Here is a 21,466-nt window from a genome sequence, read left to right on the forward strand (position 1 = left end):
AAGGTCCCAAACGAGATGAATCCAAACAGGCCCACACCAAGACATATCACAATTAAAATGGCAAAATTAAAGAGAAAGAGAGAATTCTAAAGGCACCAGGAGAAAAACAGAGTCACATACAGGGGAACTACAAGCCTATCATCTGATTTTTCTGCAGAAACTTTGCAGGCCAGAAGGGAGTGCCATGATATATTTAAAGTGCTGAATGGGAAAAACCTACAGCCTAAGATACTCTACCCAGGAAGAATATCATTCAGAACTGAAGGAGAGATAAAAAAACTCAGACAAGCACAGACTAAAAGAGTTCATCAATACTAAATCAATTCCATCAGCTTTGCAGATGTAATTAAGGATTTCAAGGTAAAATCATCCTAGATTTGAGGTGGGCCCTAAATCCAATGACAGAGTATCTGTATAAGAGACAGAAAAGGAGAAGACACAGGGAACCACAGGGGGGAAGGCCATGTGAAGACAGAGGCAGAGATTAAGAGGAATCAAAGAACATGAAAGATGGATTAATAGAAAAACTCTTTATGTTTCTCTTTTAAACATTTTTTAAAAGGAACTCTTGTATTAGTTAACTAGAAAATAAAAACAGAAAGTAGAGACTTATTCCTTTTCAATGTTTTCCCCACCACCATTCTCTAACTGATTACTCCTCCTTAGTGAGTCACAGCGTCCACAAGCCACCATCCACAATTTACAGTACTTTTTGTGCAGAGTGATTTCTGTCACATCAGTACAAATTCTTATACTCTTTAAGAGTTGCTTAGCCACAACAGCGATTGTGTCTTTGTTATTGTTATTGTTGTTTGTTTTTGGTGAGGCAATAAAAGATTTTAAAAACTCAAGGAAAATCACCAAAAAAAAAAAAAATGCTATGGGAAAAAAGATGACAGTATGTGTAGTTTCCCTAAATGGGTAGATTTCTAAAATAAACTACCTTTTACCAATGATAACTCAATAACAATTAAACTACCAATATGACCCTGAACGCAAAGCAACATGGAGGAAACATGTTTGCTACAAATCAGTTTCAAGGTAATATCATTTTTAGATTTTCCCCCTTGAGAGAAGTTGGCAGCGGTTGGAGAGGGTGTGTCTGTGTGGGTTAGTGCCCTAATGAGCCCGTCAACCTACTACGCAGACACAGATGATCCAGGAATTCTCTTGTTTGTTTGACGCAAGAGATCATACAGATGGTGAGTGAAAATTAGGTAGGAAGGAGAAAGAAAAGTCCATAATCTGAGACGCGCTTTCCGCTCAAAATAACGGGTTTGGTGAGGATGTGATAGCTCTGCAGTTGACATAAAATGCTTCTTTTCTGTGGGGTCATGATGCTCGTGTGTCTCTGAGGCCCCAACACTCCTCCACCGTGCTCCATCTGTTCAGCCTGTGTGTCTGCAAACCCTCCAGCAGTCGCTGCCTTCTGGGCATCTATCTCTTTGCTGACGTGTCATCAGATTTAGGAGTCTTAACAACTAGTTGTGGCCCCTCCAGGTGAGCCGATTGCATTAGGGACTTGAGCCCCAGGCATGATCTGTCTGTCTCTGTAGTGCTCCCAGTTATGGATGTTGTGTTCCTCTAGAACAAGTTTCAACAAAGATGCATATGTTTCTTTTTGCTTTTTTCACGCACAGCCGGCTGCTCTTAAGGGCATCCTTCAGGAATCTGTATCTTCACGCCATGCCTGGACTCTACAGCTGGGTGCCTGAGCTTAACTTTGAAAACTGGGGAGCAGCCGCTGTGGGTCCTAACCTTTGAGAATTGCTGGTGGTAGCATAAAGGCCTTGACACCCCATGAAGCAACTGAACTTGCCTTTGTATTTTCAAGGTGATTCACCCGATGTCGCTGTTGGATTAAGTTTCGGGATGACACGTGATGCTTAAAGTGCCCTCCCCTGTGGGGTGAGCAGAATGGTCCCTGAATAGTTGTGCTGTTCTACTCAGGGGCTGAAGGAAATTGTTTCTCTTCTGAGCCTAGGCTTGGGTCTCTTCAATCAGTCTCTGCATCTGGGGCGATCAAAGAAACCCACACGAATGGAATGTTTCAGAAATCACTAGTGAAATGTTTTGGAGATGCAAAATAGAGTCATATGAAGAAATTTGAAAGGAAGCCACAAATACCAAAAGGTAAGCATTAAGTGTAGAAGAATCAGCCTTCAAGCATGGATGGTGGTAGCAGGGAAGAGTATAGAGGAAATGGGGCTCGTAAAGTAAAAGAAGATGTGGGATGGTATTTATGGAGTGGTGAGTAGCATGAGCAGAGTTTAGAGACAAGGGTAAGCAGCATATGCCGTATTGTAACCTGGATTGTCAGCATGAGGCAGCATTGCCATGGGTTGTGGTGGGAGATAACACAGGGATATTCCATAGCAGGGGAAGGGAGGTCAGATGCCTTTGGGAAGAGAGCACTTCTCTAGGTAGCAAAGGAAATGTTATAAGCTAGAGGAGAGAGCAAGAGAACACAATGAAGGAGAAAAGAAAGATGGTTATTGCAGTGAACAGAAATAATTCCTTTCATTCCCACAAGGTATTCAGGCCTTGTGATCTGAGGGTTTCATAGTAAAGAGGCAGGGGACACTAAGTTGACTAAAGGGGGTGGTTCTAAGTTCTAAGAAAGGCATGAAGCAGGGCACCCAATGGCAGTCCTGCACATCAGAGCTCAGGAGGTGCTTTATGGCCCTGAGGAGGCCTCACTGGAGACACTCCTTCTCCCACCTCCCTCACAGACACACCTTAGGCATCATAATGAGTGAAATCGTACAAGTGGCCAGCTCCATAAGCCAGCTACTGAATTAATGTTGCATTAGGTTACTTCAACTTATCACTATAAATATGTGTAAGAGTTCCCAACTAATGTTTCATATATTCTCAGGAATCTAGCTAAGGAGAACTATTAAAAAATTAAATATGAGGAAATTAAATGACTGGTTATTCAACTAATAAATGATAGGTTAAGGCTGGAGCCCCATTTTTATGACTCTAAATCCAATGATCCAGGTGGCCAGGTAAACAGGATAGTTTTGAGGCAAGAGAGTCAGTCTGGAGGCTTTTTCAACAAATGTGGTAGATATTAGTTCTGTTTGCCAAATATTTCCAGTTCTCTCCCCTCTAGGCACGTGGCAGGGTTCCATTTTCTGGTATCCTGGTAGTTGGGGAGGACATGTGAATAATTCAGGCCAACTTGTTGTGAGCAGATGTGTGTCACCTCCAGGTGAGAGTTGTTGCCTGCCAGCTCGAGAGCCTCCTGAGCTCTCTTTCCCTCTGCTCCCATGACTAGTGTTCCAGATACTGGCTGCTCCAACAACTTTGGGTCCTGGAGTAGGTGACATGGAGCAGAATTCTCAACCAACCCGTAATGGACGTGTAACGTGAGAGTGAAACAAACCTTTGCTTTTATATGCCACTAGGATTGTGTGTTGTTTATGTCCCAGCAGAACATAGCCTAACCTGGCAGTGAGGCCAGGTGTGAGGTGTTGGCAGTCCAGAAAAAAATGGGGGCAGACCAAATGGGAAGCAAGAGAGTAAGTGTGAGGGAAATTGTGAAGGAAGAACCTACTGGACTTTGTAACTGATAGAATGTGGTTGTGTAGGAGAAGTAGGCTTTGAAGATAATGCCAAGGTTTAAACCCCGGGTAAGGCAGAGTGGAGGTAACGTTGGTTTGAAGATAATAAATTTAGTATTTCTTCTCTTAAAAAAATGAAAATAGCTCCTGACTAGATTCTGAAAGCAATATATACTGATTATAAAGATTCAAGTACTGCAGAAAATCAAAAAGAAAAAATTGAGAAATTAATATGATTCTAACACACAATGGTTATTTATATTTTGGTTTGCACACACACACATGAACATACTTATGTGTATCTACAAATATATTTTAAAAATCATTAACTGTTGCAGGGAACTCTGCTCAATATTCTGTAGTAACATCAATGGGAAAAGAATTTGAAAAAGAATTAAAAAAATAAATTTAAAAAATCATTAACTGTTGGACATATTGAATATAAAATGGAGGTACATTTGAGGCATTCATTTATTAAAACAATATTTATTAAGTCCCTACCATCTAGCAAGCAATAGATTAGGTGCTGGAGTATGATATTAATGAATAAGTTACTGTTCCTTTCCTCAGGAGGCTTATGGACTGCTAGAAAAATTTCCCATCTAGAAGGGGGCAATTAGAAATGTAGAATTTGAGTTCAGTATGGTACAGTGTTGGGAGTTATAGGCAAGAAGCAACAGTTATGACCTGAGAACAACTGATTTTCCAAGAGAAAAAGAAAGAGATGAAGACTATAATTAGGGAAGGTCCATGTGGTGAGAGGAGAGAGAAGGGCCTGTGGGGCGGGAGAGAAGAAATGGCCCAAAGAGATGCATGTGATTACTTTAAGTTAGATTAATACATCATATAAAAAGTGATTTTTGGAATAGAGAGAATGATGTATATTTGGAAAATGGAAGGAAGAAGCTCTTGGAGGGAAATTAAAGATGTCACTGAGGGAAGTTGTAACATGGGAGATGGCTTCCTCAGGAATTAGTACATCAGGAGGTTCAGTCTCCCATCACCTGCCTGGACTTGGTGCCAGGGTACATTTGGAACTTAAGGTGCTAAATCTGTCTATCCCTCTCATCTTTGTCATGCTTAGTTGCCACCTAAAATGAAAGGCCCTGATGACCTTCCCTCTCCCATGCTCTTGTCCTTGACTTTCTGTCTCTTTAGCCTCTGTCTTGAAAGTTTCCTCCTCTTTTGTGACCTTAACTGAAACCACCTCCCACCTACAAAGACACTCTTTTGTCTCCTGTACCCCATAGGTCATGGGGCAGGAAGGATTGAATGACATTCTTCTTCCAATCCATCATTTTTCACCTTCCTATAAAGCAGGGAGTTCGGACTGATGGCCACTGGATCAAAGTTGGTTTCCTGATATTTTGGACCATACGATATTTTATCAATTTTAGCCAACTCTTCATAACTGGGAGAATTCACATAAAAATGGGAATTTCTAGCTTTCCTTTGAAAAACCAAGAGTTTTTATGACACAGGACTTATATTCCTGCAGGGCAACAGCTGGTTCAAGGTGAGCTGAGGGAACCACTTTTAGCTCACCACAGTCCCCACTGCTCACCCAGCACATTCATATGCACTCCCCCCGGCCTGTCCAGCTGTTTGTATTACCTGCCCTTTCCTGGTGACATGCTTGCCTGTTCCTTTGAAGACCCTGCCCTCTCCTGAAATCACTGTCATGTCTGGAGCTGCCTGACTGGCTCATACTCTTGAATTCATGAAGACTTTGGAATCCTGTGCCTTATTAGTATTAAAACTTATTATGTCCTGGGCAGCTTCTAATGGCTTTACAAATATTACCTAATTTAAGCTTCAAAATAACTCTCTGGGTGGGTACTAATATTTCCCTTATTTTCTAGACAGGCAAACAGGCACAGATGTTAATAGCCAAGTCATATAGCTAGCATGATAATTTTTGACTTTACTCCGACTTCTTCCAGGAACCTATATAAGTCCCTCCCTCCACTCCTCCTCCTCCCACCCCAGCCTCATTTACTCGTCTCTAGTGAACTTTTCTGTTCCATCTCAGTCACTCACATATGGGCACATTGGACCTTGTCAAAATCAATAATATTTGAACTCTGAATCCCTCTCTGTGACCACAGCCACCTATCTTTCTAAGTCCTTAATCTAATACTCAACCTCACAGAGCTCTACGGTACTCTAAAATACTCCATCTTTACCCAGTCCATCTGCTCCTTTTGGAGTTTCATGTTTTCCTCTTACCAAGACTGGTTTCCATGGTAATCCCATGAACCATTTTATCACTAATAACCACAATTTTCATATACTCCTCTTTCCAACATGCTTGTTCAGCAAAACGTCCATCAATTCCACAATCCCCTGCCTCTATAAACCAATGAAAAACATGAGCTGTAAATTTAAGGTTTTCAGTTTCAGCTGGGCTCCGAGTACCTTGTTCATATGCTCATTCAGGTGCCTACTATGTGTCAGGCACTGAGCTAGGCACTAGGATACATTAGTGGCTAAACCAGACAAAAACTCCTGCCTGTGTGGAGCTAATATTCTAGAGGGGACAGATATACAATAGACAAATACAGAAAATATGCGCTATATAAGATGGTAAATGTGGAATGGAGAAAAATAGGGTGGGAAGGGGTAAAGGGAGGGCTGAGGAATAGACAGAAATTGTAAAGAATATTAACTGAGAATGAGTTGTTTGAGTGAAGAATTGAAAAGGTGACCATGTAGGTAATCTGGGGGGGAAGAGAAATCCAGGCAAAGGGAACATCAAGTGCCAAAGGTCTTTAGGCAGAGGCATGCCTGAAATAGTCAAAGAGTAACCACTTGGGCTGGAATGGAGTGAGGGAAGTGGTTTAAGAGTAGTAGACGAGGTCAGAGAGGTAGTGAGTGTCATTTTGTGTAGGACCCTGTCAGCCACGGTAAGGAAATTTGATCAAATTCTGAGAGGCAACGTCGTTTGAGCAGAGGTATGATATGGTCTGACTTACATTTTAAAAGGATTGTTTGGGCTGCTGTGTTGAAATTAGGCTTGGGAGGGAGGGGCAAGGGTTTCAAACAGAGAGACCAGTTAGAGGGTCATTGCAGTAATCCAAGATAATAGTGTGATCTAGGTTGAGTGGGGTGATGGTAGTGAGAAATTTCTAGTTGTGGGTGTGTTTTAGAGATAGAGTCAAGAGAATTTTCTCATGTGGATATATGAAAGAAAAAGGAATCTAGGATGAAGCCGAGGATTTTGGCCTGAGCACTAGGAAGGGTAGAGTTATATTAGCTGAGATGGGAAAGGCTGAGGAAGAGCAGGGTTTGGTGGAGACTTCAGGAATTGGGTTTTAGATCTGTAGAGTCTGATGATTTTAAACATCCCAGTGTACGTCTTGAGAAGGTTCCAAGTCTGAAGTTGGAGGAGAGGTTCTCATGAGAAGTACAAGCTCGGGGATTTTCAACATGTAAGATGTAATTTAAAACTATAAGACTGGATGTGATTCCTAAGGGAACAAAGGTAGATAGAGGAGAAGAGAGAAGAGATCCAAGGATTAAGTTTACGGGCACTTGAACATTTAGAAATCAGGAAGTTAAGTGGGAACCTGCAAAGGACACTCAGAAGGAGTGACCAGTGAAGTAGAAGGAAAACCAGGGGAATGTGGGGTCCTGAAAACCAAGCAAAAAATGTACTTCAAGGAGGAGGATAACCTGTGTCAAATACTGCTGACAGATTTAGTGAGGTGATGACTGAGACGTAGTCACTAGATTTTGCAATTAGGACTGATCATAGCAGTTTCAGTACAGGCAAAAACCTGAGTGTAGTAGTCTCAAAAGAGAACCTGGGAAGTGAAGTACTGATACATGCTACAACATAGATAAACCTCAAAAACCTTATGCTAAGTGAAAGAAGCCAGACATAAAAGGCCACATGTTGTATGATTCCATTTATATGAAATGTCCAGAATATACAAATCTATAGAGACAGAAAGATTAGTGCTTGCCAAAGTCTGGGAGGAAAAAGAAATGAGGAGTGACTGCTAATGGGTATGTTTTTTTTTAAAATTCTGAAATGTTTTGGAGTTAGATAATGTGACGGTTGTACAACCTTGTCAATATACTAAAACCACTGAGCCGTACACTGTAAAATGGTGAATTATGTGGTATGTGGTTATAACTCAATTAAACAAGATAGTGAAAGAAGAGGAATTGGAGATAATGTGTATAGACAACTCCTTCTAGGAGTTGGACTGAGAAGGGGAGCAGAGAAGCAGAATGGTGGATTGAAGAAGATATGGAGTCAAGAGTGAGAGAAGTTACAGTAAAGTGTATTTCTGGAATGATTCAGCAGAACAGGAAGCTCAGCTCGGTGCTCTGTGCTGACCTAGATGGATGGGATGGGGGAGTGGGAGGGAGGTCCAAGGTGGAGGGGATATATGTATACATATAGCTGATTCACTTCATTGTACAGCAGAAACTAACACAACATTGTAAAGCAGTTATACTCCAATTAAAAAAAAAAGGGGGAATCGTTGCTTTGATAATGTCCTTGAGTAGTCAAGAGTGGGTAGGATCCAGAGAATAAGTGGAGGAATTTACCTTAGATAAGAGCAGGAGCAATTCATCTAGGAACAAAAGGGAAGCTGCAATATGTGATGCAGATATTGATAGCTGGGTAGATACAAGGGTGAGAAGGCATGGAAGTTCTCTTTAACTGGCTCTAGTTAGTGAAATAGGAACAAAGTTATCAGCTGAGAGTAAGGATAATAAGAAATACTGAAGACTTGAGAAGAGAGGGGAAGGTACTAAATATTCATCTAGGACATTGGGAAATTGAATGGACCCAGTAAGTGACATAGTATTATTGGGCAACACTGAAAATCTACTTAAGGTTTGTAATCGTAAATTTACAGACTGCTCAGCATGATCATGGAGGTTTCTCCATCAAGGCTTAGTTTGCTTGGATGCAGGCATAAAGTGGGCGGAAATTTGGATTTAACCAGGGTAAGAGTTTTTCCAAGTGCATTCCAGAAAGCTGAAGGTATATGCGAGGAGGTGATGGTGATGGTGGACTAAGAAAGTTAAGCTGGTGTCTTAGTCCATTCAGGTTACTATCATAAAATACCAGAGATGAGGTGACTTGTAAACAGAGACTTATAAATAGCAGAAATTCACTTCTTATAGTTCCAGAGTTTGAAAGTCCACACTCGGAGTGCCAGCATGGTTGGGTGAGGACCCTCTTCTGGATTGCAGACTTCTGGTTGTGTCCTCACATGTAAGAAGGGGGAGGGAGCTCTGTGGGGGGGTCTCTCTTTTTTTTTTTTTGCAGTATGCAGGCCTCTCACTGTTGTGGCCTCTCCCGTTGCGGAGCACAGGCTCCGGACTCACAGGCTCAGCAGCCATGGCTCACGGGCCCAGCCGCTCCGCGGCATGTGGGATCTTCCCGGACCGGGGCATGAACCCGTGTCTCCTGCCTCAGCAGGCGGACTGTCAACCACTGAGCCACCAGGGAAGTCCAGGGGTCTCTTTTATAAGAACATTAATCCCATTCATGGGTCAAGCACCTCCCAAAGGCTCACCTCCTAATACCATTACACTGGGCATTAAGATTTCAACATATGAAGTTTTGGGGGACGTAAATATATTCAGACTATAGTACTGGGAATGGAGGGAGTAGAGGACGTGAGGATACAGAGAACAAGATCAATGCACGGTACAGGGGGATTGAAACATGGTGGGAGTTGGATTACCTAGTGAGCAGGAAAGGTAGGGGGTGATGGTCAGGGAGGGGGATGGTTGAGACTGAGATAATGGAGAGGTTTCTGTTACTGGTATTGCTGAGGCCCAGGCAATGACCTTGGCAGTGGATGACTCAAGTCGGGGAGAACAAGGAAGGTCATTGAGGTGATGAGGTAGCAAAGCACCAGGTGTTAGAACGTCAATGTGGAAAATGAAAAGAAAATGAATTGCAGTAAGATTGTGTCAGAGGAAGCGACAGTGAGCTAGGAACTAGAATCTTAAAATGCTGAGAAAGAATGACCTAGAAGTTGTAGCTGATTGTATTAAGGAGGGGATGGAAGGTGATAGTCTGTTGACAAGAGATCAACAGATCAAAAGATGTTTTGTTTTTGTTTTCATTTTAGGGAAGAGGGAGGAGACTTGCTGTCTTGAGGCAGCAGTAGGAGAAAAGAGAACTCTACCCTATGTCCATGCCCAGCGTGGAGGGCACGGGAGTTAGAAAGCAGTTAGAAAGCCCTTGTGAGCACACCACTCACGAGGGCTGCAGAGGAAGCAGATCTTCAGGGGAGAGCCAGTTTCAGGAGAGCCAGTTTCAGAAAAGCCAGTGGTGAAGGCAATGTTGGGATTTTGATGATTACTGAACATGGGTGAAAGGTCAGTGAAGGTGATAGATTTCAGGAATTGGAGAGGGCTTGGAGACAGGGTCAGAACAGGGATGTTGAGAGCTATATGGGGCATGAGAGTCCAGAGCCTGAGGGATGACTTGGGTGTCCTGGCTGGACTTTTGTGGCACCTGATGCAATAAGGCAAAGAGGCCATAAATGCCTGTCAGGGTTGTGTATTTATAAGCATGGTCTTACCTGGAGCTTTGTGATTTTTAACAATTTGGTGTTTTTTCTCATGCTCTTTCCTCTTTCTAATCTACCTGTCGTAGCCTTCTTCACTCGGCCAGTTCCTGTTCATTCTTCAGCTGCAGGAAGTCTGTACTGACCTCTTCAGTGCTCCTGTAACACCTTGTAATAACTATTAAAACTCTTACCACTTTAATTGCTATTATTTATTTATATGTCTCCATAAACAGACTGCATGCTTCCTGGGGGTCGGGGCTGGTCGTATTTGTCTTTGTATCCTCTGTACTCAGCACAGTGCGTAGAACATGGTACGTGAAATGTGCCTGTTTATTGAACTGCACTCTGCATCCTAGGGAAGAGGTACGGTTTAGAGAGGAAAAGGGAAGAGTGGAGGGAGAATGAGGTGCACATGTGATGAGGAAAAGATGAAAATAAATGAGGGACTGTGGGTCAGATGATGAATCACTTTAATATTCTCACTAAAGCAGGAGACAAGGCCATCTGTTTGGAATCTAATAGGGGACATTGGGAGAAGGGAAAGTCTAAAGTAGCTACTGTGGAGAGTTGGCCTGGGGGGTTAGAGAAAAATAAATAACAGGTTGACGAGATCTGCGTTAACTGGCATTTTATGGCCTGAGAGAGAAGCAGAGAGATCCTTGCCTACAGATGGGGGTAGGAGTTATAGACATATTAAGACTCCAGAGACATAGGATGATCAGGGAATCATGGAATCAAATTAAAGACTGTTAGAGCTGATAAAAAATAGAGGTCCTTCTAATTCAATTGCATAGTTCGGGCAATTAAGGCCCTGAAGGGGGTGGCCCAGGGTCACACAGCTAGTTGGTAGCAGAACAGGGACTGATGATGGTGGTATGTCAGAGTTTGGTTGCTAGCAACAGAAATGAACTCTAGCTTGCTTAAGCAAAAAGGAACATACTGGATGTGGGGAACTCTTAGAGTCAAAGGGAAAGCTGAAGAACAAGGCTCAGAAATTTGGGGACCAGGTTTCTCTGAAGATTCAGGTTGGAGGAATGAATACAGTCCTTTCAGGGTCCTGTGGGACAAATGATCCAACTATTTTCCCATCTTTGTTTACCTCCACTCAGGATTCAAATTCTTGGGAGATAAGAGAAGATTAAGCAAGCTTTAAAGGAAAATTTGATTGGTGGTCTCACCTAGACTACATACAGTGTGGGAGAGGCAATTTATTTTTTCCCAGAATGGTGCTATTACCAGAAGGTGAACGGATGTAGAGATGTGAAAATGACAGATAGGCTATCCATTACAGTAATGACCCTAATATACCGTAGCAACTAAGATGAAGCACTCTGGAGCCAGACTTCTTATTCTTCCTTAAGGATGTGGGCAAAGTACCTAAAAAACCTCCACGCCTCAGTTTTTCCACCTGTAAAATGGGTATCATAGAATCTTACCCAATAGGGTTGCTAAGATGATTAAATGAGTTAATATATGTGAACTGTAGAGAACCTACCAATTGAATGCTATCTAAGGGTCAGCTATTATAGTAATTTTATAGTCATTTTTAACTGAATGCATGCTCTTTCCACCTCACCAGGCAGTTGCCATAGTGTGCAGATTGTGGAGGCTGCTTCTATTGCTACTGCCCTTCCCAGCTGCCTGTGCTCATGTAGCTTTTTATCAATCATCTACCTCCTTTCTCTACTCTCCCACCCCACTGTGAGCAAGCTGGTTGGTGCAGGCTAAAGCTCAACCTTTGGCTAATGATAGTATCCCCTTCCTTCCTTTCTCCCTCCCTCCCTCCCTCCCTATTTCTTTCTTTCTTCCTTTCTTTCTTCCTTTCTTTCTTTCTTTCTTTCCTTCCTTTCTTTCTTTCTTTCTTTCTTTCCTTCCTTCCTTCCTTCCTTCCTTCCTTCCTTCCTTTCTCTCTCTCTCTCCCTCCCTCCCTCCCTCCCTCTCTCCCTCCCTATTTCTTTCTTTCTTTCTTCTTTCTTTCTTTCTTTCTTTCTTTCTTTCTTTCCTTTCTTTCCTTTCTTTCTTTCTTCCTTCCTTCCTTCCTTCCTTCCTTCCTTCCTTTCTCTCTTTCTCCCTCCCTCCCTCCCTCTCTCTCTCTTTCTTTCTTTCTTTCTTTTTCTTTCTTCCTTCCTTCCTTCCTTCCTTCCTTTCCTTCCTTCCTTCCTTTTCTTTCTTTCCCTTCCTTTCTTCAACCTTGTAGCAAAGGACATCCCTTAGGCAACAGTAGTTTGGAGGTGACATGGAAAAATATGTAGATCTTAGAGTTTGAAGATGCAGGTTCTAGTCCTGGCTCTGACACTTGTTTATTCATTAACTTGGGCAGATTAGTTAACATTTCTGAGATTCAGTTTCTTCATCTGTAAAATGGGGATAATAATGTCCTCCTCACGAGGTTGTTATGATGTTTAAATGGGGTAATGCACAACAGAGGCATGTAAAGTGTAAATCAATTTACAAATAATAGGTGTCCTAATCCCAGGTGTGACAGACACTCTTGGGCTGTAAACTATCCTTCCACTGTGAGTTTATTCCCACAGGAGAAGCCAGTTCTAATCAGGCATAGTAGAGTGCAGATGGTTGGTGCATACCAACTGCATACATCCCAGGAGGCTGGTATTTTTTATTTTTTATTTTTTTTGCCGTACACGGGCCTCTCACCGCTGTGGCCTCTCCCATTGTTGGAGCACAGGCTCCAGACACGCAGGCCCAGCGGCCATGGCTCACGGGCCCAGCCACTCCTCTAGGCTGGTATTTTTGATGGTCTCTCTAGAAGGGAAAAGAAGAAAGGTCTTGGTGGTCAGAATGTGCTCACCACTACGGTCATTAAGCCCAATTAATAAACAGCAGTCTGGAATTGCCCATTGGCTAGATAAATGAAAGCAACTGATGGTAACAGTGCTCAGGTAATTTCCCAGTACATGACTTCTTTCCATGTACTGGGAAATTACAAAAGAATTATGTTAGAATATCATTGTGACATTTCACAAGAATATCTCTATAATGTGTTTGAATCAAGACTATGAGTAATTTGGTTTATGATAAAATTACTGTATCAGGATGTAATGTAGGTTCTTTAAAAACTGAAGTATAGTTGATTTACAATATTATATTAGTTTCAGGTGTACCACATAGTGACTCAGTATTTTTACAGATTATACTCCATTAGAAGTTATTACAAGATAATGGCCAGAATTCCCTGTGCTATACAATATATCCTAGTTGCTTATCTGTTTTATACATAGCAGTTTGTATCACTTAATCTTACACCCCTGATTTGCTCATTCCCCCCTTCCCTTTGGTAATCACTAGTTTTCTATATCTGTGATTCTTTGTTTTGCATATACGTTTGTTTGTAATACTTTTTAGATTCCGCATGTGATATAATACAGTATTTGTTTTTCTCTGTCCGACTTGTTTCACTAAGCATAATATTCTCTAGGTCCATCCACATTGCAGCAAATGGTGAAATTTCATTCTTTTTTATGGCTGAGTAATATTTAATTGTATGTATATACCACATCTTATTAACGCAATCATCTGTTGATGGGCACTTGGGTTGCTTCCATGTCTTGGCTGTTGTAAATAGTGCTGCTATGAACATTGAGGTGCGTGTATCTTTTCTGATTAGTGTTTTTGTTTATGTTCCTGATATATACCCAGGAGTGGGATTGCTGGATCGTATGGTAGTTCTGTTTTTAGTTTTTTGAGGAACCGCACCTGAAGGGCTTGTTAAACCACAGATTGCTGGCCTATCCCCAGAGTTTCTGTTTCAGTAGGTGTGGGTTAGGGCTGAAAATTTGTATTTCTCACAAGTTCTCAGGTGTTACTGCTGCTGCTGGCCTGGTGATCACACTTTGTCTAGTGCAGTCGCTGGCAAACAATAAGTGCACAATAAATGCTTTGGATGCATGAATTCATGAGTGAAGGTGAGGAAGATTATCTTTTATGTGACACTAGGAGACTGTGGAGAGAAAAAGGGAGGTTGCTTATCTGCCCCTTCTGCTTTCCTAGAGTGATGAGGATAAAATGAGATCACTTACTGAAAGCACTTTGAAAGCAGCTACACCTTTGGCTAGTCCTGTCAATGCCTGTGCCTCAGTCCTGAGGCTTGTCAGGGAGTGGGTTCAGGGCTTCCTTAATGTGGGAGCAGAGGAGACAAACCTTGAGTTTCTCTACTTCCTATTTTGGGGGCAAAAATAGCCAAAGCTCTGTACTTCCTATTTCAAAGAGAGTTGCAAAAGCTGGTTTTCTGTTATCTTTCATTGGCACAGGTCTTTAAGTTCAGTCTAACCCTTTTAAGAGGAGAACTGACTTCTCATATATTTTTCTAGTCTAACAAAATCAATCATAACTTAATAAAACCATAAGCCAAGGAAAATTAATTAGTAGTTGGTTGGAAAAAATTTAACCTATTTGCTTAAAGGCAAATTGAATTAAAAAATTACATTCACGCAATCATGTGTTTCGTAAAGGTTTCCATGAAAGCTTCTAATTAATTTCATGGAAAAATAGAAATATGGCCTGTTTCAAACAAGTTATTAGATATATATCGATTGTGGTAACTGTAACATTGCTGTGTTAGCAATTCATTTGCAACACATGCTCTTTTAAAAACGAAATGTTTCCTGTGTCTCTGTTGAGTTATCAGATCTCTCATACCTGTTTTCCAAATCACTTGCAAATTGGGGTGATTTACAATGGATTATCTGCAAAGGAAGGAGCATGGAATCAGCAGAAAATCTACTAATTGAATTGTGGAGAAAGAAACCATAGAAGTCATAGGTTAGCTCTTGACAGTGAATTGGTGGTTGGGCTTTTGGTAGAAAAAGGGAAAAAATTAATGAAAAAAAAAAAGGATCAAAGATTCAAGAGAAAGAACAGCATTTTGATTTTTTTTTTTTTTTGCCGTACGCGGGCCTCTCACTGCTGTGGCCTCTCCTGTTGTGGAGCACAGGCTCCGGACGCACAGGCTCAGCGGCCATGGCTCACGAGCCCAGCCGCTCCGCGGCATGTGGGATCTTCCCGGACCGGGGCACGAACCCGTGTTCCCTGCATCGGCAGGCGGACTCTCAACCACTGCGCCACCAGGGAAGCCCTAGTGTGTTTTTTATTTCAGCTATTGAATTATTCATTTCTGATTGGGCCTTTAAAAAAAATATTTTCTAGTTCCTTGTTAAAATTGTTCAGTGTTTAGATCAGTTGTTTTCCCTAATTCAGTTAACATTTTTATTACCAATGTTTTGAATTCCTTATTCGTAAATTGTTTATTTCTGTTTTGGTATTATTTTCTTGGGGGTTTTCTCTTGCTTTTTCAGTTGAGAGTAGTTCCTCTGCCTTTTCATTTGGCTTAACTTTCTCTGCCTCTATGAAATTAGGTGAAATGGTTACCTACTGTGAAGGGGTGTCCTTGTGTGGGAGTGTCCATATACAGTCTGCATGTACCCAGTGGTTTTGGTGGAAGAGCTGGGTATGATGTGGTTACAAGTTATGTCTTTCCTCAGGTGTGTTTTCTGGAGGTTGGTTGATTTACGACTCTTATTTTTTATATATGGTACTGATATTTTCTGGTAAACATGGCACGGCCTAGCAGTGATATTAACTTGATATTTTCCATGAAGATACACCATGATTCAGTGGTACATTTGTAGAAGGTTCGTATTAAAGATAAGAAAACTGAAATATACACGTCTTGGCCTGAGTGCACTTCACTGAGTACATGTGTGTCAGAGCACTTGGCTTCTGCACCTGCCCTTAACCACTAATACTCAAGAATGTTACATTCTGCTTTTATATCTGCGTTTGATATATGTGTGAGCACTTGAGCTTGTGCCATTGTGTGGTCTGTAAAAGGGAAAATGAAATATAAATACATTGACTTTGACCTTGAGATCATCAATTAAGCCCAAACAGGTTTACAAAAGAAGCTTTTAGTTTCTTAAAGATATTAAGATTGCTTAAAGCACTAAAACAGCAGAGGCTCAGACCAATTATATTTCATTTTATGAGCCCTGGCAAAGATATATATTTGATTCTTGTTGTTTGTCCTCACGGAGTCCTTCTTTTCTCATAAATTAAGACCAATCAGTCATAGGAACATGAAATTCTATTTATATTCTCAAATGACTAATGGCTTGGCTTTTGGTCTTTTAGTTCAAGTTCTGATGAAATAGAATAGTAGCTATGTATAATTAGCAAATGGACCCTGTCAGGTCTGGTCACGTGCACATCCACAGAGCCTGAACCTGAGCCCCAGCCACCGCTTTATTTATTTATTTTAAAAATTTATTTATTTCCTTATTTATTTTTGGCTGCGTTGGGTCTTCGTTGCTGTGCGTGGGCTTTCTCTAGTTGCGGCGAGCAGGGGCTACTCTTCGGTGTGGTGCACGGGCTTCTTATTGCAGTGGCTTCTCTTGTTGCAGGGCATGGGCTCTAGGTGCACGGGCTTCAGTAGTTGTGGCTCGCGGGCTCTAGAGCACAGGCTCAGTAGGTGTGGCACGTGGGCTTAGTTGCTCTGCAGCATGTGGGATCTTCCCGGCCCAGGGCTCGAACCCATATACACTGCATTGGCAGGCATATTCTTAACCACTGTGCCACCAGGGAAGCCTACCACTTTATTTTTTAAAGGAGCTAATAATAAGCATGGCCATGACTGGGGAGAGTCTGGAAGGCTGTCCCTGACTTCCTAAGATCCACTCCCAAACCAGCAGCATAAGAGTGTCTGATTCAGAGTGACTGCTGTGGGACTTTGCTAGCCTATACTTTGTAGGATATACTTTTTCCAAAGGAGGAAAAATGTCTATTGATGCTCTTGTCTGATGTCTTCAAATGTATATTCTTCTTTTCAATACCCCTTATTCCAATGTCAGCGTTTGTGTAATGGGTTTCTTAATATAATTGTGTAGGTTGATTCCAAACCTGGAATATTCCAGATATACTTTTTGAGCACAGGGTGGAAAAACAGGAAATCCGTAGTAAGATAAAAAGACAAGTGGGGTGCAGGGCCATTTTAGATTAGCATTAGAAAATAATCACCTAGAAGTAAACCCATACTTCTTTGTTGTTGAGTATTCAAGGCAATAGAATTGCATTTTTTTGGTTAAACACACTCAGTAATAACAGCTTTCTAAATTGTCACAATCTAGGAACTTCCAATCCCAGCGCTATTTCTTCTGCTCTCTCTCAGTAGGAAGCTTTCTTTAGAATGGGAACAGAAAGCCCCTGGCTCACCGGGCTGCAGATTGACTAACAGAGCTGGCCAGTGACAGGTGGTAGGAGAAGAGATTTAAAACATTCCTTCCAGTACTTTATAACCCAGTGCCTACACCTACAACTTCTTAGATTCTAAGCATTCTCTTTCCACTTGGTTGTGAGGGATAGGACAAGATAATTCATCATATTTATTGAACACCTTCTAGGCATAAAACAATTTGTGGGAGAGGGAGATGACACAGGAAACACTCTAAGAATGATCAACATTGTTGAGCAAAACCAGTATCTAAGCCTGTCATCAATGGACAGCCAGTGAGGGTTTTCTAACAGCAGAGCACATGATTGGATCTACATTTCAGAAAGGTCATCCTGGAATAGAGCTGAGCTCAAAATCATGAAGATTATGTCAGAGACAAGAATTAATGGTGACTTGGATTAACTCAGCAGCAGAAGGGCTGGGTGGTGGAGCAGCATGGTGAGACACTTTCGGGAAGGACTCAACAGATGTGGTGATTTGTTGAAAGTGACAGTAAAAGAGAGGAGTCAGCTGAGTTTTCTAGCCATGGAGCCATACTCCAAGATGATGAGCGTGGAGAGTAGAGCTGGGTTAGGAGGGGGATTTTGATTTTGATGTGACTATGGGACATCCAGGTAATGCCCAATAGGCAGATGGAAATAACTATCTAGAGCACTGAAGAAAGTTGGAGGTTAGAGAGAAAGATTTAGGAGTCATCAGAGTAGAGGTGGATCAATGAAATAACCATGTTCAAAACCATGCCACTGGAGTGTCTTCCTAAAATGGTGACCAGATTCATAAAATTTTCCCCTTTGTCACTAGCTAGTTGTCTCTACAGAGATTCTGAAAAATAGGAAACAGAAACAAATAAGCCAAGACAATCAACAGCAGAGGCTGGAGGTGTGACTATTACCCACGCATGATGGCAAACAGAACTGATTCAGCCACCATAGCGCCTGGCTGGTGAGGACATTGCAAAGTACACATTACGTTGGAATGTACTCTAGATCAAGGCCACATCTGTGGAATACCTGCCTTGTAAAAATGCTGCTGCTTTGACCAGAGTCTCCGTTATTCCAGGAGGCTAGGCCCCCGGGAGCTCAACTGCTGAGAGCAGCTTCCCTCCTTCTGTTTGGGGCTGTACTGGCCTTCCTATGAATGCAAACAGGTGCTGAGATTCATTGCTAATGTGCTTGTGGGGCATTTGGGCATAGGATGTTAAAGCATTTCTACATGCATCAACTTTCTGGAGATGAGAATGGTATCAAATTTTAAACAACCCACAAAACTGGACCACAGTTAAAAGTGAGAATCCTCCCCTAAGTACCAGTGGCAAACAACTGAATTCTCTCTCCATCTTGGACCTGAAGTACTCTCAATGTGATTTTTGAAAAAAAATTTTATTGGAGTATAGTTGCTTTACAATGTTGTGTCTCAATATGATTTCAAAAGAAAACAGGAGATTGCTTTGGGCCTTGTTAAGAGTTTCAGGTCTACAAACCTGTTTTCTGTGATTCATACGATGCAAGGCTATCTTGAAGTAGACTTGACAAAAGCATCCTGCGATCCCGACAATACACAGAGCCCTGAAGCTTGCCACGTAAAGACCCCTCATTGCTGCTGCTCCACTTGAGAAAGACCTTAAATGAATGTATAGGATTATGAACCATGCATCCATCAAGATCACAAGCATTGCTTGGGGTTTAACTTGCTGCCTTAAAGGATTCATTGATGCCCGGCAGAGTACCACCTGAAGTTCCTGAAGTGGTTCTCCAGTAGTACTGAATGAGACACTGAGGAAGGCCTCCCAAATGACTCTGCTTTTTTCAACAAAACAGCATCTCTATGTATTGTAGAAATTCAAGGGCACTTCTCATACAAAGGCCGTCCACTCTATACAGGTTACAAAGCCAGAGGACATTGGAAATTGTGCTGCAGATCAGGTGACATGCAGTACACTTGGTAGATTACTGGAGCTGTCTCTTAATGCTCTGGGTGAAGCTGACTTGGTTCTAGGGAACTGAGTCAGAGCAAATTTCAAGGTTGTTTCTTCTGAGGGACCCAGTCAAGGCTGCTTCAAGGGTGACCTTTTTGAGACTGCAGACAGTAGAGAACTTGTGTGACTACTACACCCTGGAAGCTATGGGGCTCTCTTAAAAGGTTAAGGAGGAAACAGGAGACCTGGATCGATCTTTATAGGATAGAGAGTGTCCCATTCAGAAGGGACATCAGAAATCACCTTGTCCTAACCTTTTCATTAACCAGAGAGATAAAGTGACTTGCCCGACACCGTCTAGACAGTGGCAGACCCGAGACTAGAAATGTAAGTAGCTTCTTTGAAGCCAAGGCTGTCCTGCTCTTCTAAACTTGGTTATGGCAAGAAGGTAGAAAGGAACAAGTATAGGGTTAAAATTGGGAAATTTGCATAAGGTTCTAACTCAGTTACTTCTAGCTAGACCTTTGGTGTAAAGGTGGGCCCTGTTTGACTTTCTGAATTCACCTCATAGATTTACCAAATGGTGACAAGGAGCTTGTTTTGAAGTTGTCATTTGCTGAATCTCTCTCAAATCACTTCTTATTATTGGCATTATAACAAGGTGTTACAAATAGCATTAAGTCATAGTGGCCAAACTGCTTGCTGCCAAGAGCCAGGATACAACTGCCCAAACAGCTTCCCAGAGCATGGCAGGGACGGGGTGATAGGATCTGCTTGGCGTCTTCTGTTGGGTGTATGCTGCTCTCACTGTGAGAACAAAACAACCAAATAATTATTGTTCTGATTCAGTCAGTCATGATACAATTTTTTTTTTAGTAATTAGCCATAGGAAATCCTCAGAAAGATTCCGGAAAGAAAACCAAATGTTTTCCTCTTTCACATTGAGTTTATTTAGAATAGCTGGAGAGACTGCATAATTGTAAACATCAGAGTATTTTAATGTGCTGGGTCCTTTGGGGACCCTCCAGAATACCTTTGAACATTATACTAATGGTTTTGTGTTTTTTTGTGACTCCAAATGATCTGCTTTCAGTCTCCAAGCAGGAGAGTGAACAAGCAGTCTCTTGTTCCTTAGTTTGTTCCTTAGCTTCATGCTAGGCTACCCTTTGTTGCAGGCGCCGAATGCTTGTTTCTAGACGATATCTTTTCCCCTCACCTTATCCCTGCTGATCATTGCTATGCTTGCATGAAAACACCCGTGCCAAGTGTAAATGTCCTACTTACTAACCTACTTATGAAAGCCCATCAGTTATCTCCACAGATGCAGCACAAACACAGGATCCTTTAAAAGCCTGGGGTTTTGCACTCTACTTGCCACAAGATAGCAGTCCAGATTTGTGCTGCTTACGACCGGGGTGCTAATGATTGTTAGTTAGTGGTACCATTCCACAGCAGGAGGGAGGCTGGCTGTTAGGACACAAGAACCTTGTGTTGAATTGTACCAGGACTTTTATGAATTCACATTTTTGGAATGTAAATAGTTCTACCCATGTTCTAGAAGTTATGTTTTCATTCTGGCCTAATAGCAAGCCCTCAATTGCCATTATTTTTTAGCTTTAGGTTTTGAGGTATTTTATGGTAATCTTTACTTAAGGTTTATTTAGAATTTATAGCAGAAGGAAAGGAAACTAGCAATCATTGTCTGCCATTTGTTAGTCCACAGTTGGTAAATACAGGGCATACTTCCTACCACTTTCTTTAATTTGTCCTTGGCAGACATTGCTAATCAATCATAGCACTCTTTCACTGTACTTGAATAAGACCTCACAATCCCTTCTCAGTGTAGCACTCCAGGAAACCACTATCAGTTGGTCTGAATTGCACTTAAGATGAAACCTCTTTGTTATTCCAGTGGTAGGCAGTTAGTATTTATTTCACTTTATCCTTACAACAAAGATTCAAGCATTCCATATTATTCCATACAGTTGTACAAATTGAAGCTCAGTTATTTATGTTGCCCAATCACATTCAGCTAGTCTAAATCAAAGTTTCTTAGACATAAATTCCATGTTGTTTGTAATTCACTATACAGATTCTCATCTAAAAACACAGTTTATTTGGCTTTTAGATCAAAACGCATCTCAAATACAGACATTTCCTAACTTAATTTTTTATTTTTTTGCGGTAC

General features: G+C 41.6%; 1 long non-coding RNA gene across 2 annotated transcripts in view; it reads left to right on the forward strand.

Moving 5' to 3' along the window:
* Positions 1 to 21,466, forward strand: part of LOC137228596 (uncharacterized) — a 114,854-nt gene that overhangs the window by 53,022 nt on the left and 40,366 nt on the right. Inside the window, exons 4-5 of one of the 2 annotated variants that reach the window (XR_010945312.1) lie at positions 1,985 to 2,133; positions 10,207 to 10,305. The exons of the other annotated variant lie outside the window; for it this stretch is intronic. This is a non-coding gene — a long non-coding RNA (uncharacterized lncRNA). Of the gene's footprint in view, positions 1 to 1,984; positions 2,134 to 10,206; positions 10,306 to 21,466 lie in introns of those variants that run through there. 2 annotated transcript variants of the gene reach the window in all.

The sequence above is a fragment of the Pseudorca crassidens genome, chromosome 8 (assembly GCF_039906515.1).
Source record: "Pseudorca crassidens isolate mPseCra1 chromosome 8, mPseCra1.hap1, whole genome shotgun sequence".
Classification (NCBI taxonomy): domain Eukaryota; kingdom Metazoa; phylum Chordata; class Mammalia; order Artiodactyla; family Delphinidae; genus Pseudorca; species Pseudorca crassidens.